The 15,140-nt window shown below is 49.1% G+C and overlaps 1 pseudogene across 1 annotated transcript; it reads left to right on the plus strand.

The window, feature by feature from the left end:
- The first annotated feature begins 331 nt into the window (after positions 1–331).
- LOC308519259 (histone-lysine N-methyltransferase PRDM7-like) lies at positions 332–13,169 on the plus strand (annotated as a pseudogene). The gene is made up of 10 exons: positions 332–397; positions 500–623; positions 776–883; positions 6,073–6,092; positions 7,252–7,408; positions 8,003–8,104; positions 8,303–8,574; positions 8,992–9,059; positions 10,165–10,358; positions 12,827–13,169. The product of its transcript is annotated as a histone-lysine N-methyltransferase PRDM7-like (transcript).
- The last annotated feature ends 1,971 nt before the right edge of the window (positions 13,170–15,140 follow it).

The following is a 15,140-nucleotide window of genomic DNA, read 5'->3' on the forward strand; positions in this document are numbered from 1 at the left end:
CCCTCAGACCCCCCCCCCCCACACCCCTCAGTCCCTCCCCAGCTCCCCTCAGTACCTCCCCCGCTCCCCTCAGTCCCCGGACCGCGCCCCTCAGTCCCCCCTGACCACGCCCCTCCGGCCCCCAACCCCCCCCTTCAGTCCCCCCCTGAGACGCCCCAGCTGCCTTGGGAAGGAGGCGCCCCCTCGTGGGACTCAATGGCCGCGGCCCCAGCACCTAGTACCGGTCCGGGTCTGTCTGGTGGGGTCGCCCCGCCCTGAGGGAGCAGGTCCCTCAGCGCCTCCTCCTCCCACAGGCACCGCGGCCTCGGGCTGGGGCTCGGGTGGCAGCACCATGAACCCCAACAGGGACCCGCAGGAGCGCCCCGAGGAGGCGGGGAGAGCGGGACGCAGGCCCAAGGTGAGGGGGTCCGCGGGGGTGGAGGTGGGGACAGGGTGGAGGCGGGGCGCCCCCCCTCGGGCCGGGGCTGACGGACAGACGGACGGACGGTCTCTCCCCCAGCCCAGGGCCGCCTGCAGGGACGTGTCCGTCTACTTCTCCCGGGAGGAGTGGGCGCAGATGGGCGCCTGGGAGCGAGCGCGGCACCGCAACGTGAAGAGCAACTACGAGGCGCTGCTCAGCATCGGTGACCGGGAGGGGGGGACGGGGCCGCGGGGGCCGGGGGGGGTGGGGGGGCTCCGTCCAGGGCCCCGGGCTCCGCCCCGCCCGGCGCTGGCTCTGCTGTTCGTCCCTCAGCTCTTCGCCCGCAGGACAGACTCTTTCTTTCTCTCCTTCCAGGTCTCAGGGCCCCTCGACCCGCGTTCATGTGTCGCCGCGGGAGGACGGCCAGGCCCCGGGCGGAGGACTCCGAGGACTCGGATGAGGAGTGGACCCCGAGGCGGCGAGGTGCGGGCGGAGGGCGCGCAGCTGCCTGACCCCGACCCGGTGTGGGTCGGGCGGCCTCTCGGGAGTTACCGGGGAGGAGCAAGAGGCAGAGCAGTTACACACCAGGGGGTGTTCACATAAACCCCTTTTTATGAATAATTTATTTTACAGAGAGAGAGAGAGAGAGAGAGAGAGAGAGAGAGAGAGAGAGAGAAACCTCCATCGCTGCCTCCTGCCGGCCCCCCACCTCACGGTTCATAGGTCGAGGCTCAACCACTGAGCCACACTGGCCAGGGTCATAGAACCTCTTTCAATGTGTAACAATAATTATATACAGATTTAGTGTTGACACTATCACAGAGATCTCCCATCTCTCCCCTTTTGCTCACCTTCACCCAGACCCACCCCCCAAATCTACAATAATAAAACCATAATCTCCAAATCCAGGGCGGACCAGCTGAAGGACCCGCCAGATGACCAGGCTATGACACCCACTAGCGCCAGGCCAGCCAAGGCCTGTGAAACGCAATTGTTCCGGCCCCACCATCCCCCATGATGCCCTGCAGAGGGAGGCCCAGGCCACTAGTCACTGGGTTATCAATGGGGGCTCCCCGTCACCCCAAAGAGGGAGGCCCAGGCCACCAATGCACAGCTGGGGCTGCTGAACCGGACCTCCCTCTGCAGGCGATGGATCGCAGGGCTCCCAGACTGTCAGAGGCACAGAGGGCACAGGCCAGGCTGAGGGATTCCCACCTCACCCCCCTAACCCCCCGCCACCATTCCCGGTGCATAAATTTATAAATTCGTGCAATGGTGCTCTAGCATATATATATATATATATATAGTAGGCCCGGTGCACAAAAATTTGTGCACTCGGGGGGGAGGGGGTCCCTCCCCCCGGCCTGTGCCCTCTCGCAGTCTGGGACCCCTCGGGAGATAACGACCTGCTGGCTTAGGCCTGCTCCCGGGTGGCAGAGGGCAGGCCCAATCCCTAGGTGCAGCCCCTGGTCGGGCTCAGAGCAGGGCCGATTGGGGGGTTGGGGCATCGTCTCCTGTCACACTCAAGGCAGGGTCGATGGGGCAGTTGCAGCGCCACCCCCCGTCACGCACAGAGCAGGGCCCATCAGGGGGTTTGGGCGCTGCCCCCTGTCACGCTGATTCCGGTGCAGGGAGGCCTCACGGCTCCACTGACCCCGGTGCTGGGAGGCATATTACCCTTTTACTATATAGAATAGAGGCCTGGTGCACGGATCCGGGCCAGCTGGTTTGCCCGAAAGGGTGTCCTGGATCAGGGTAGGGGTCCCCACTGGGGTTCCTGGCCAGCCTGGGTGAGGGAATGATGGCTGTTTGCAGCTGGTCACACACCCTTCAGGGTGGGCGTCCCCACTGGGGTGCCTGGCCAGTCTGGGTGAGGGGCTGAGGGCTGTTTTCAGACTGGGGGTGACTAAAGCTCCCAACCGCTCCTTTTTTCCTTTTTTTTTTTTTTTTAATTCTGGACCAGCTTTAGCTTGAGGCTTGGCTCCAGCTCTTAGGCCCCCCGCTGCTGAAAGTAGGTTTCTGGCCTTTGCATACAATGTTGCGATCCTGCTGGCTGAAGTCCGGCGGTATTTGTTACAATGTTTAAAACTGCAGGCTCAGAGGCCTGCAGCCGCAGGCGGGGAATGTTGGTTTCCTCTGTCACTGAGGCAAGCAAGCCTCATATTAGTTTCAAGCTGCCTGGCTGCGGGCCGCCATCTTGGCTGACAGTTAATTTGCATATCTCGCTGATTAGCCAATGAAAAGGGTAGTGGTCGTACGCCAATTACCATGTTTCTCTTTTATTAGTATATATATATATATATATATATATATATATATATATATATATTTAAGCTGTTCTCTCTCCGGGAGCACACCCACCCCTCTCCCTCCTCCTCTCTAATCCCCCCTCCCCAGGTGTGCATCTCCTAAACTAAGAGACCCAGGAGACTTGCACCAGGGAGTACGGGCAGCCGCAGCTCATTCAGGCTAACCCCCTGAACCTGGCTCCAAGGCCCCTTTTCTATGACTTTCCAATGAGACAAAGCCGCCCAACCTAAGCTGAATTCTTTCCTTTAACCTTTCTAGAGCAACACAGCAGCCCAGCCTAGGCTCTCTCCTGCTGCTGCTTCTATCTTAAGCCCTTCCTTGTTTCACTGTCCCCAGCTTCAATAAACATTCTCTCAAAATAAAAATAAATACATAGCCATGGCTGGGTGGCTCAGTTGGTTGGAGCATCCTCCCATACACCAAAAAGGTTTCGGGTTCCATCCCCAGTCGGGGTGTGTATGGGATACAACTGATCGATGTTTCTCTCTCACATCCATGTTTCCCTCTCGTTCTTTCTCTTCCTCTCTCTCTAAAATCAATAAAACATATATTCTCAGGTGAGGATTAAAAAATAATAGTAGAGGGGTATAAATGGTGGTGGGAAAAATAAAATAGAATAATAATATAATCATATAGTTATAGAACATTAACAAGTAAGTATACAAAAATATAAAAGTGAGTAAAAAATAACTAATTCAGAAGAGTTGTCATCACATAGAAGGAGGAAGGTTTGACAGGAGAGCAGTGCGCTAAGACCTGCATGGGGAATAATGGGAAAATTATTACACATGGTAGTTAGGGGGTTGGGTTGTGGGCCAGGGTAGGAAGAGTTCATCGTTGTATCAGGCTCCATGTCAGCCATGGCATCATCTGCCAGGTTGCATGAAAGTCTGGTTGGTAGGGTCTGTAGTTCCATGTGTCTGAGGATGGAACATAGCTGAAGTCACAACGTTATCTCCAACTTCCCCGAAACTCTCTTTCTGGGGTGACTAGACCTGAGTCTTTGTTCCTAAGACTGTGTGATGCTGATCAGAATCTAGTGACTAGAGAAGGTGGGCACAGTCCACATGTGCAAAGGAGGAAGGATAAGAAAGAAAGGAGGCAAGGTGGTCCTGGTGCCATCGGACTGGACAAGGCCAGTGTGAAGACAGAAGACAGAGAGGAGAAAGGGCCAGGTTGCAGAGTAGAGATTCTTTGCAGTTACATGACCTTTATTATATTTGTGTCATGAAAGGACAATTTTTTATTTTTTGCTTTTTAGGGAAATTTTATCTTTTAAATCCTCACCCAAGGATATTCATTGAATTTAGAGAGAGGAAGGGAGGGAGACAGAAAGGGAGACAGAAACATCAATGTAAGAGAGGAACATCCATCAGTTGCCTCCTGTGTACGCCCCAATAAGGATCAAACCCAAAACCTTTTGGTGTAAAAGATGATACTCCAACCAACTCAGATGCCCAGCCAGGGCTAGGCCACTCTACACAAATAAAAGAGAAACATGCAAATTGGTGTCACTCTGCCAGGCCCATCAGCCAATCAGGATACACATGCAAATTAACCCAACAAAGATGGCAGTTAATTTGCATAACCAGGGCAGCCGCTGAGGGAAGACTGAAGACTGGAGAGACTTGGCTTCTCCTCTGCGGCTTGATCAAAGGGCTGGGACCCGGGTGCCAGAGGAAAACCAGTGCCAGGGAAAGGAAGGCCTATTGCGTTAATCTTCGTGCAAGGGCTTCTAGTTTCAATATATATACTAAGCAGAGGATAATGTACAGATGGGGTTTTGTCTATTTTTTTAGCATATATTTATTGATTTCAGATAGGAATAGAGTAAAAAAGAGACAGAGATAGAAACATCAGTGATGAGAGAGAGCCATCGATTAGCTGCCTCCTGCACACCTGGGGGATGAGCCCGCAACCCAGGCATGCACCCTTGGCCGGCATAGAACCCAGGACCATTCAGTCCCCAGGTTGATTCTCTATCCACTGAGTGAAGCCGACTAGGGCTATTTTTAAACATTTTAAGAAAATTAGCTAATGCTCCTAATAAAAGCATAAGCCTAATGAAACCTCAGAAAACATTTTCCAATCATCCTTGGTCTGTCCTTGGATTACTCTCTGATTCAGAATTCTGAAAGATAAGAATCTCCAGATTTTGAAACAATTACCAACCAAAACTGATTTCTTACCCGGCAGGCGTGGCTCAGAGATTAAACGTCGACCTATGAACCAGGGGGTCACATTTCAATTCCCGGTCAGGGCACACGCCCAGGTTGAGGGCTCGATCCCTGCTGTGGGGTGTTCAGGAGGCAGCTAATCCATGATTCTCTATCATCATTGATGTTTCTATCTCTCTCTCCCTTTCCCTCTCCCTTCCTCTCTGAAATTATATATATTATTGATTTCTCACCATCTTTTAGCTAAACCTTCTTGGGTGGCCTTCAGAGTGGAACAGAATAAACATCAGAAGGTGAGTATTTCCCAAATCCTGTGGAAAAGAAAATCTTCCTCCTAGATGCAAATGCAGGGAAGAGGAGGAAAAAACACAGTGCACCCTGGGAACTGCCACCTTCCTTTCCTGACCTCTTCAACAAAATGCCCAATATCATCTTAGTCCTTAATAATATCAGCTACAATAGTAGCTACCACGGGTTTTATCTTCACAATGCTTCAGACTCTACGAATTCTACATCAATAAACTCACTTAAACCTTAACACAAACCTATGAGGTAGGTACTATAACTATCACCATTTCTGAAGAGGAGACTGAGGTTTCAGACATACACAAGTGTTTGAGTATATGTCTGAAATCACAGTATCGGTCGTTGTGCAATCTAATCCATAGCTTCATCTCTAAACCACTTACAACCTCATTAAAATTTCCATAGTTTTATGCACTTCCCACTGTCTTATCCATACATGATTACATCTTTCACTGACTGATGATTCCAAATGCAGTTCTTCTCTGCTACGCTGCAGTAAGAGATGCACTAAGACTTCCAACTTGCAGAAGCTCACTGATATATAGGCAGTTTGCACGGTGCATGGTCCCAGATGAAGATGGATATAGCAACCCCAGCATCAGAACCTCCCAGTCAAATAAAAGAAGGCATCTCTCAACTCTGGGGAGCTTCAGGTTTGACGATTCAGAAATAATAAACAATAAAATGACTTAAGGACTTCATAGAGAGGACACACTATTCAATAGAAGCTCATCCATCTGGAACTGGTTTTGAATGCTCGTTCCAGTCAGAAGAAATATGGCTTTTTTCTCTGAGCTCTAATTAGGCCAGTGTCATCTTGTTTGAATCATTTGCTCCGCCTGCCTACCTCTGCATTTTGAGCTCTTTGGTTCACACCAGATTCTTCTCAGAAGTCCCAGGCCCAGCTCAGGGTCCCTGAGGGCCCCTGAATATTGGCTGAAAGGGTGCTTTTAAATTTACAAATTAAACTAGAATAGGGTCAAAGAATAATGAAGATAATTTACATATGATTTCAAATATAGAGATGGCTGAGAGGTACATTGATAGCAGGACTGTAATTTCACATTCATACGATATCAAAGAGCTCCCAGAACACTTTGCTGAACATTATATGTCATGTTCATTATAACATTAAGAATTAGCATGTTATAGGTCAGGAAAATGAAGAGAACTAGCTAGTAGCACAACCTTATTCAAACAGAATTGGTGGGAACCAACTAATCTAATTACAAATATTCTTTCCCTGATATAGTCAATTGCACATTTTAGCATAATTTCCTTTATTGTCATGATAGGTTTCTGCCAGCCATTTCTTTTTTTTAAAAAAAAAATATGTTTTTAATGATTTGAGAGAGAGGGGAAGGGAGAGGGAGAGAAGCATCCATAAGAGAGAAAAACATGGATCCGTTGCCTCCTACACAGACCCCAACCTGGGATCTAACTGTAACTGGGGCATGTGCCCTGACCGGGAATGGAACTGGCAACCCTTCAGTTCAACCAACTGAGCTACACCAGCCAGGGCTCTGCCAACTATTTCTTTCTTTCTTTTTTTCTTAATCCTAACCAAAGGATATTTTCTCATTGACTTTTAGGGGGAATAGAAAAAAGAGGGATAGAAAGAGAGAAATATCAATGTGAGAGACACACATAATGACTGGTTGCCTCCTGCATAAGCCCAGACCAAGGCCCAGGCCAGGGAGGAGGAGCCTGCAACCAAGGAACTTGCGCTTGACGAGAATTGAACTCAGGACCCTTCAGTCCGCATGCCGACACTCTATCAACTGAGCTACACTGGTTAGGGCCCAACTATGTCTTATTCTCTTCCCAGTATCCTTCACTCTCAATGTTCTATAAAGAAAGAGCCTTAAGGCATGGGTTCTAGTCTTCGATTCAAAACCCACATTGGCCATTTCTTTTTCCTCTAATATTCATACTTCCCAGGTATTTCAAAGAGTTGTTGAAGTGTTCATTACAGTCATGTGGGTGAAAATGTATCATAAACCCTACATAATTAAATAAATGCATATTACTTTTTAATATGTGACTTTCACATTGAAGGCAAAGTCCAGGGCGCCATTAAGTAATGAGTCCAGTTTGAAGGAATTGTCAGGAACAGCAACTTTGTTGACCACAAGTGGCTCAGAGCAGACCCAGAAACCAGTGCCCCTTCCTGGAGAAGCAAGTACCTCCGGACAGCACACTAGATCGAAATTGGGTGAGTTAAATAATTTGGAGATTTCAGTTCCACTAATTCCTCTAGAAAGGCTGATCAGTATAGCCTAGGTATGTGGGGTGGACTTTGCATAGGCCTGGATTTAAAACTGGAGTTAGCACTGAAGCTTTGAGCTAATCTTACAAACTCTCTGAGATCCTAAATGCTAATGTGTAAAGTACACATAAGGAAACATGGTTCGCATATAGTTTGAAAGCTTTAAATTAAATCTCAAACAATTGACACATGCAAGTTGTCCAATAAGTCTATCTGTGATAACAGCAACCATATTATCTTGGTATTGTGTGCCCAGGTCTTTACTCAGTGCCTAACACATAATGTGCCCTCAATACATACTTTATGAACAATTAAAGCTTGGGAGGGTGAACTTGATAATGGGATCATCTAGAAACTAAAATTGAATCAGCCATCGGTAGTCAGTGAGGAGTGCTAGTCTTTTAGTTAACGGAGGAAAATACCAGATAATATAAAAGAACAGGTGATCATTTGATGGGAGGACATTGTGTGTTTTCTGACAAGACAGGGACTCATGTTCCAGACCTCACCCCCTCATTCACCTGCTCTTCTCTCATGTAGACCTCAGGAGAAAGGAGATCGAAGTGAAGATGTATAGCCTACGAGAGAGGAAGTGTCATGTCTACCAAGAGATCAGCGAGCCCCAGGACGATGACTACCTCTGTAAGCTCACCCTCACCAAGGAGCATGTTATGTCTTGATGCAATAATTTCACCTGGTCTTTGGGTGCCCAAATCATTCCCTTCCTCTCGTGACCGGGAGTACAGGATTGAGGCTCACTGATGTGAGCTCTTTCCGAAGCTCTTCATGTGCAGGAACTTGCACTGTACCCTCCCTAATCCCTGTTGCTCTTGTCTCCAGATTGTGAGAAGTGTCGAAACTTCTTCATTGACCGCTGTGCTGTGCATGGGCCTCCTACGTTTGTAAAAGACAGTGCCGTGGACAAGGGGCATGCCAACCGCTCAGCCCTCACTCTGCCCCCTGGGTTGAGAATCGGACTATCAGGCATCCCTGAGGCTGGGCTTGGAGTGTGGAATGAGGAATGTGATCTGCCCGTGGGCCTGCACTTTGGCCCTTATGAGGGTCAGATCACAGAAGATGAAGCCACAGCCAACAGCGGCTACTCCTGGCTGGTGAGAACTTTACCTCTTCCCTGTCCTCTGGCTTATTCATCCCTCCTGTGGCATGGGGGGCCCCCACCTTCTACATGCTGGGACATAGATGTCGACCATATGGTTAGTCAGCTCTGTGTACTGAGCGGACTTTGCATGAACACGGAGCTCCTCTCTAAGTATCAGAGGGTAAATGGGAGCAAAGTGGTACAGACTCCTCCCTTGTGGGGCTCCTGCTTAGTGGACAAATTGACTCAGACGTGTAGATGATGAGTAAGAAAAATATCCTGTGATCACCATTGGCAGTTGAATCACCATGCAGGCTGAAAGAGATTTGATGACAATAGAGTAAAGTAATTATCCTATTATGTACACACACACACACACACACACACACACACACACACACGGCCTTTAACTTCTTTTCCTGAAATGCAGATCACCAAAGGGAAAAACTGCTATGAGTATGTGGACGGAAAGGATACATCTCAGGCCAACTGGATGAGGTAAGGTCACTAGGCTTCTGGGTGCCAGAGAGGACACTCATGCCTCATAGCCCACACGTCTGTCCTTCCCATCATGCCTCCCTAATGGTCTCCCTGAGTCCTCTGTTCCCCTTTTTTCTCCATACAGTGATATTCAACATCAAGAGACATTTAGGAAAAGAGGAGGTAAAAGTACAGCATATGTCCTCAAAATACAAGTCTCTAGTTGGGGCACTGACTGGGAAAAACCTTGATGACCCTGGATTACTCTGTGATTCATCTAATGGGCATTAGTTAAACACCTACTATGTTCCAGTTTAGAGGAAGGAATTCATTACTTACACAGATTACACAAACCATGACCCTAGGGAGGACTTATTGCAGACAGACATGAAAAATTTTATTTCATTAATATTTAACTTTAATTTTCCTATTATCAAGATGTGCCCAGTGCCCAGATAGCCTTAATCCAAGGATAGTCTAAACCTGTGAGGGCAGCACATCATCCCAGCTTCAGTTCTAACTACAACTGAGTGTTGGAGCCGGCATAGTAATAGTGCTCACGGCCCTTCCTGAGGGGCTCTCTTGTATCAGGGGACACAGATTATGAATAAACTAGTATTGTTCTGTGTTATTTTTCTAAGACAGAGAGACCTCCACGTTTCTGTGGGAACCTGGGGGAGGCAACTGAATGATGCCTTCAATAAAGTGTGGGGAGACTCGAGAAAGGCTTCTGAAGAGAAGGTAGACTTGGGCTGAGTGTTGAATGATGTGAGCTGATCCAGAAGCAGAGTCCTAGATCAAGCACCGAGTTCTGTGGTGTGACACAGAACCTGATTTAGAGCTTAGAGAAGCTAGAGGACACCGGGTTTGATGGGGAAGTCGGAATCAGGCTTTGGAAATGGCATTAGGCAGGATGAACACTGTGCGCAGGACTTAGAGACAGGAATTCACGTGACCTTGTGACAGAGGCTTGGACATTGAACAGAAGCTTCCCCAGGAGCGTGGGTGTGGGTGCCATCAGAGCTGAGGGCCTTAAGCTTCAGTGAGGAGCTGGACACGAATATGACAGGTAGCAGAAATTCATCACCTGTGGTTTTCTTTCCTTTCATCTGCCTCAAACCAGGTATGTGAACTGTGCCCGGGATGACGAAGAGCAGAACCTGGTGGCCTTTCAATATCACAGGAAGATTTTCTACCGAACCTGCCAGGTCGTGAGGACGGGCTGTGAGCTGCTGGTCTGGTATGGAGAAGAGTATGGCCAAAAGCTGGGCATCAAGTGGGGCAGCAAGTGGAAGACAGAGCTTGTGGCCGGGAGAGGTAGGCACCACTCTTCTTCAACATGGAATGAAAGAATTTGTAGAAGTTTTCAGGGTCCAACTCTCAAGTAGAGTAAAATCCACTCTACAGTCAGTAAAGATTCAAATCAGATGCTTCAGAAATTGATGATTCATCACATAGGTCTTTGATTCTTAGGAACAATTTTAATATTTTTATTTTTGCTCTAATTTTTAAAAATATGCTTTTATTCGTTTTAGAGACAGAGATGAAGGGAGAGGGAGAGAAATATCAATCTGCTGCCTCCTTCACGCCCCCTACTGGGGATCAAGTCCACCACCCAGACATGTGCCCTGACCAGGAATCAAACTGGCTACCTCTGGGTGAACGGGACAATGCTCAACCAACTGAGCCACACTGGCCAGGGCCTATTTTTGTTCCATTTTGAAAAATGCTTCATGCACACAATACACAGCATCATATAGTGCTGAAAGGATTAGAGGCAAAAAAAAAAAAAAAAGCTTTCAGGCACTTACCAGCTCTCCAATCAAGGCAGGTGTTTGTTTTCTAACACTTTTAGCTGTTTATTCTTCATTTACTGCATATTTCTAAATGAAATGTGTGTGTTAACATGCATTCATTCATTATTTCAGTGACTCGTCATGTGAATTCCTACTCGGTGCCACACAGGGTTCTGGGAGGTGGAAATACAGATTAACACGATGATCAGAATCACTGCTCCTGAGCAGCTGGCTGGTGAAAGAGGGAAACCCAGGCAGACATACATGCATGTGCTTAATATAACACAGTGGTTAGAGCTTTGGAGAAAACGGGCCCAGGACTAGTGCCTAGGGATCAGTGTGAGGGGAGGGTGGGTGTGTCGGATTCCGAAGGTCAGGGAAGGGCTTTCTCAGGAGACAACACTTACAACACCTGTGGCACAGGGTCCCGGGCAGAGGGAGCAGCTGGTGCAGGGAAGGAAACAGGTGGGGTGTTGATCTGGCTGAGGGCTACTCCCGTCTCAGTCTCGGTACAGAGGGTGAGAACGGAGGTTGGACAGATGCCTAGCAGCCTGGAAATACAGTGCCTATGATCCAAGCTGAGTTACTGGGGACTTTCTTGAGTGAGACGGGACAATTGGACAGTTTTCAACTAAAGACTGGCATGTTCTAAAATTATGCTTTGTTAATTTTTTTGGAAAATAAACTTCAGTGGGGAATCCCCTCCCTATTATTTCAACGGCAAGTGAGAGAGGAAAGTGGATTGGCTGGGGAGGAACGGGAGTCAGGAGTGTAAGAAGCAGGTTGGGGAAATATTTTTATTGTTGTTGTTAATCCTCACTCGAGGATATTTTTCCAATGAGGTTTTTTTTTTGACAGAGAGTAGAAGGGAGGGGGAGAGACAGAGAGAGAGAAATATCAATAGCTTGCCTCCCACACACACCCCAACCAGGGCTGGGGATTGGGCTTGCAACCAAGGTACATGCCCTTGACTAGAATTGAACCGAGGACCCTGGAGTCCCCAAGGCGACGCTTTATCTACTGAGCCAAACTGGTTAGGGCATGGTTGGGGAGATATTTTGAAACAGGACTTTGTAGTGTATTTGAAATAGGCTAACACTGAAAGAAATCAAGTAGGAATACTGTGTGAGGAAAGACATATTTCCATTTTATGATTTGTGGAAAACTGAGAGAGAACCAATTGCTAGTTGGGGCCTATGGTTTCTCTATTTTTAAATATTTTTAGTGATTTGAGAGAGAGAGGAAGGGAAACGAAGAGAGAGATAGAAATATCAACATGGATCAGCTGCCTCCGGCTGGGATAGAGCAAAAAACGTGGGCATGTGCCCTGACCAGGAATCGAACTGGTGACGTCCTAGTTCATGGGTTGATGCTCAACCACTGAGCAACCCGGCCAGGCCTGTGGTTTTTCTCTTTAACATGACTTAGAAGATACATGTATATGGAAAGGTCACAATAGTCCCACCCATATAAGGAGTGAAATGGCTTCTGATGGTCCTTGATCTGTAAGACCTTTTTTTCTTTTCAATCCTCACCCAAGTATATTTTTCCATTGATTTTTAGAGAGAATGGAAGAGGGAGGGAAAGACAAAGAGAAATATCGATGTGAGAGAAACACATCGACTGGCTGCCTCCTACACACGCCCTGACCAGGGCCCAGGCCGGGAGAAGCCTGCAACTAATGCACATGCCCTTGATGGGAATCAAACCCATGGCCTTTCATTCCACAGGCTGGGGCTCTATCCACTGATCCACACTGGCCAGGGCTGTAGAAAAGACTTTTGATATGGGGTCTCTGGGTTTCTGAAGAAGAGTAGTGCAGACAAAGAAGAAGAAAAGTAGACTGTGAAGGAACACTTTGTGGGAGGCAGAGCTTCCACTGTCAACACAGTTAGAATGATTCCGGAGACAGGCCTTACCAGGAGACAGTGCGTACGGCACAGGAGCCTTGCCCACACCTGCCCTGACCAAAACTTTCTTCTTCAGCAGAACCAAAGCCAGAGATCCACCCATGTCCCTCCTGCTCTGTGGCCTTCTTCAGTCAGACATTCCTCAGCCAACATGTGAAACGCAATCACCCCTCTGAGATTCTGCCAGCCAGGAGCACCTGCAGGAAAACACCTCCAGTCAGAGGAACCCGGCCCAGGGGGTCAGAATCAGCAGCAGCAGCAACATCCTGGTCCACATGGCTGGAATGACAAAGCTGAAGGGCAAGAGGTCAAAGGAAGGTCCAAACCTTTGCTTAAAATCATCAGGCACAGGGAAACTTCAAGGGCCTCTTTCAAGCCTCCCAACGAACAAACAGGGAGCTCCAGTGAGTGTGAGAGAATAATGGAGGAAGAGCCCAGCACAGGCCAGAACATGAATCCAAAGAACACAGGCAAATTATCTGTGGGAGTAAGAATGTCAAAAATTGTAACATTCAAGCCTGGAGGGTGTGGGCAAGGCTTCAATGATGGGTCACATATCATCACACACCAGAGGACACACTCAGGGGAGAAGCCCTATGTGTGCAGGGAGTGTGGGCGAGGCTTTAAAATGAAGTTCAATCTCATCGGACACCAGAGGACACACTCAGGGGAGAAGCCCTATGTGTGCAGGGAGTGTGGGCTAGGCTTTACAACGAAGTTCAATCTCATCAGACACCAGAGGACACACTCAGGGGAGAAGCCCTATGTTTGCAGGGAGTGTGGGCGAGGCTTTACAACGAAGTCAGATCTCATCACACACCAGAGGACACACTCAGGGGAGAAGCCCTATGTGTGCAGGGAGTGTGGTCGAGGCTTTACACATAAGTCCAATCTCATCACACACCAGAGGACACACTCAGGGGAGAAGCCCTATGTGTGTAGAGAGTGTGGGCGAGGCTTTACACATAAGTCCAATCTCATCACACACCAGAGGTCGCACTCAGGGGAGAAGGCCTATGTGTGCAGGGAGTGTGGGCGGGGCTTTACACTGAAGTCACATCTCATCACACACCAGAGGACACACTCAGGGGAAAAGCCCTATGTGTGCAGGGAGTGTGGGCGGGGCTTTACACTGAAGTCACATCTCATCACACACCAGAGGACACACTCAGGGGAGAAGCCTTATGTGTGCAGGGAGTGTGGGCGAGGCTTTACAACGAAGTTCAATCTCATCAGACACCAGAGGACACACTCAGGGGAGAAGCCCTATGTTTGCAGGGAGTGTGGGCGAGGCTTTACAACGAAGTCAGATCTCATCACACACCAGAGGACACACTCAGGGGAGAAGCCCTATGTTTGCAGGGAGTGTGGTCGAGGCTTTACACATAAGTCCAATCTCATCACACACCAGAGGACACACTCAGGGGAGAAGCCCTATGTGTGCAGGGAGTGTGGGCGGGGCTTTACACAGAAGTCACATCTCATCACACACCAGAGGACACACTCAGGGGAGAAGCCCGGTGTTTGCAGGGAGGATGCATCATGAGCCCTAAATCGCACCTCAGCAGCCACAGGGCAAGTGTAGGCACCACATACCTCATACCCCAGCTCTGAGGGGGCTTCAGAGGAAGCCTGCTGGCCCCTTTCCCTCCCCAAGAGTGTAAATAGTACAGAAGTAACTGGCCAAACATCCTCCACTTTTATGAGGAGAGGCAATAGACAAACCGTTCCTTAAGTGCTGCCAGGATGTCAACACCAATGTCCCCCATGGGTGTTTTCTTGGCCTCGTTTTAATAAAGTTTGAGTCCAGACAAACTTGAAGCTGACATGCCTCATCTCTCTTATCACTGAAAGCAGAGTTCCAGGAGAGCCTCAGAGAACCCTCAGCCACAGACCTGAACCCGGGAAGGCGGAATCTGGCGTCAGTCCAGTGAGGTTCCTGCCAGGGAGAGGGATTGAGACAGACTCACCAGGAACGGGAATCGCCCCCACCAGCCCCTTGGCTTCTCCTGGCTCCTCCCCTGATTCCTCCTCAGAGGTGAAAGCCAGGGAGGGCGTGTGCGTGCGTGTGTGTGCCCCTGCATGCACCTGTGCTTCCTCTGTGTGGACACTGGTCACCCTCACCCTTCTTGCTGCCTGTGTAGCATTGGCTTCTCGCCTGGGGCACAGCACGTGGACGCCAGCTCTGTCCACAAGGGTTTGAGTCTCAGCTCTGCCCTCACTACTGTGTGTCCTAAGACAAGACCCCCAACGTCTCTGCCTCTTTCCAATCCATGAAGCGGGAGGGTGACCCAGCCTTTGGAGTGTCATTCAGAGCGGGGTCAGCACCGGCGCCTCTGGCTCAGGGTGGCTAGCACGCGCGTCTCTCGGTGAACAGTGTCTGCCAGGCCTTG

This window comes from Myotis nattereri (assembly GCF_964212035.1).
Source record: "Myotis nattereri genome assembly, chromosome: 5".
NCBI classification, from domain to species: Eukaryota; Metazoa; Chordata; class Mammalia; order Chiroptera; family Vespertilionidae; genus Myotis; species Myotis nattereri.